This window comes from Elephas maximus, chromosome 2 (assembly GCF_024166365.1).
Source record: "Elephas maximus indicus isolate mEleMax1 chromosome 2, mEleMax1 primary haplotype, whole genome shotgun sequence".
In the NCBI taxonomy this organism is placed as follows: Eukaryota; Metazoa; Chordata; class Mammalia; order Proboscidea; family Elephantidae; genus Elephas; species Elephas maximus.
In genome coordinates, this window is record NC_064820.1 from 204,992,141 (window position 1) to 204,994,810 (window position 2,670).

At 41.0% G+C, this 2,670-nt stretch overlaps 1 pseudogene; it reads right to left on the reverse strand.

Annotated features, from left to right (window-relative positions):
* Positions 1-833: 833 nt before the first annotated feature.
* On the reverse strand, positions 834-1,797 carry LOC126067681 (olfactory receptor 2T6-like; annotated as a pseudogene).
* Positions 1,798-2,670: the final 873 nt, after the last annotated feature.

A 2,670-nucleotide genomic window follows, 5' to 3' on the forward strand; every position in this document is an offset into this window, starting at 1 on the left:
ACAGTGTTGTCCACTATTTATTTGGAAGGAAGAGGTTAACATAAATATTCCCAGTACAACTGAGAAGTCTAATAATGTAAAACCTAACCTCAAGATTTGGAAAAGGAGCTTTAAAGTGATTATTGAAACTTGCCAGTTAGTGGGGCACTTCCTTCTCATCTACCCTTAAATGTGTCTTCGAAAGTAAGTTATTTGCAGCACAACAAACATAACATCGTGGAATCCTTGCCCCTTTAGGTGAAGCAATTTATTTTCTACAAAATACGTATGACTCATTTTTTTCTACCTCCAAATTTAAATAAAAGAGGAATGCTTTCATTTTCTTACCAAAGAAGGGATATCTGAATATTCTAAGTCTTGGTGTAACTCTTTGGAGGCATTCCCTTTGAGGTTTATGTACTTCAAATTTCTATATCCCTGAAACTGCCATAAACTTTATTGATGGAGAGTTTAAACACTGTGATCAAAATCACTTGGATATTCAGTTTCTGTGAGGCTAAACACCCACTAAAGGTGGCAAAAGTGTATAATTGTAACCAGATATTTGGGGAACAATATATACAAGAAGTACAAAGAAGTGGTATAAGAGAAGAATTTGAATGAAGGGAAGCAAAGAAGGAATAAACAGCAGTGGTGTTTATGGAACACTGGTGTTATTCATGTGTGAATGTTCTGATGACTTTAGATTTTTGACAAATTTTGATGAAAGTACTGCTGATACGCCTTTTAACACAACTGGCATTCGTGGTTGCTTACTTCATTGTCCATAATATCCATACCTAAAATACTAGAACCCATACTCCCTTGACAAGGCGTAAAGAATTCAGTCATAGCTATTCCTTTGTGTTACTACAGGCCCCATTACATCTTGCCAAAACCCTGCCCAAGCCCCCCCCCCAGCCCCCGTCACATCCGTATTCCTCAGGCTATAGATTACAGGGTTTAACAAGGGAGTGAGGATGGTGTAAAAGGCAGAGAAGATCTTATCTTTGATTGGGGTGTGATAGGACTGAGGAAGCATGGAGGTGTATAAGGCAGCCCCATAGAACAGCGTCACCACCATTATGTGCTAAGAACAGGTGGTGAAGGCCTCCTTCTTCCCTTCTGCTGACTTCATTTGATGCACTGTGATGAGAATCTGGGCATAGGAAGCAATCACCACGGAGAAGGGGATAAGCAGCATCATGACACAACAGGCATACATCACTGTTTCGTAGGCAGCTTTGTTGTCACAAGCCAGTCTCAGCATGGTGGGAGCCTCACGGAAAAAGTGACTGATCTTGTAGGAGGTGCCGAACGGAGGCTCATGGTGAGGAGGGTGAGGAGGAAACTGTCCAAAGCACTCCCAAACCAAGAGCTGGCCAAGATTACCCAACAGACCCGTCGGCTCATGAGGACAGCATAGCGGAGTGGGTTGTAGATGGCTACATAGCGGTCATAGGCCATGAGCCCCAGCAGGAAGAATTCCGCCCCCACAAAGTCCATGTAGAGAAAGTACTGGGCTGTGCAAGCAATGAAGGAGATGGTCCCCTTTCCCAAAACATAATCAACCAGCATCTTGGGCGCAATGGTGGAGATATACATCACATCAATGAAGGAGAGGTGGCTAAGTAGGAAGTACATGGGAGTGTGGAGGTGAGGATCTATGTGGATCAGGAAGATCATGACCCCATTAGTTACAGCGACCATGAAGAAGATCGCACAAATGAAACTAAAAGGGAAGCTTGAGGCTTTATTGTGTGGGAAGAGCCCAATGAGGGTAAAGCCACTAAAAGAGGTCCCGTTATCTTCATCCATTACGGTTGATTTTGACCTGGAGGCATAATTTTTCACCACATCTTTGATGTGGTTAAACCCTTGTGAAATTGTGCACTACAGATTAGTAAGTAAACACAAGTCCCTGTGTTCCTTGCTTACTGGTTAATCTGCCCCTGATTGTAATTTCAAAGTTAAGTCCACATGGCACAAAAATGAATGAAAATTTGGCAGTCGCTACTTGCTTCAAGGGAGTTAAATTATTTTGCACTAATCTGGGTCCCAGAAATGATTCTTCACTTGGATTTGGATATTTAAAATGTGGACAAAACTGCAAAAACAATTGATTCAATCAATTCAAATAATCAAACATCTCAGTGTGAGGCTTCATGGAATTTGAGAATTTTCAGGACAACTTTGAAATTGATCACCCTCATCTAGAAGTAACTATTACATTGTAGACACCACTGAAAAGGAGGGTGAATTGTATCTAGCATAATCCATCTGATCATTAACCATCGTTATTTGATCTTTCACTCATTTGTTGATTTTTGTCACTCATTCCCACATCCAATCAGTATTTTTGGGGATTCCTTTACGCATTCTTCTAAGCTCTGGAGATGCTGTCCTACTTGACTTACATTCTAGTTTTGGGAGAAAGACAGTAAACAAATTACAAAGAAGTAAAGAATTGCTTCTAGATAACGCAAATAAGTGCTGTGAGGAAAATTTTTAAAAATACAGTGAAAAAAAAAAAGAAGGATGACAAAATGAGCAGGCATGTGAAGGTTTTGACAGAAGGGCATTGCTGCAGGATGAAGAGAAGGTGTAAGATCCCTAAGTGAGTAGGAGCTTGTTATGTTCAGGAAATGAAAGATCCTGCAGGGACAGCACTGTGAATAAGGGGGCAGTGAT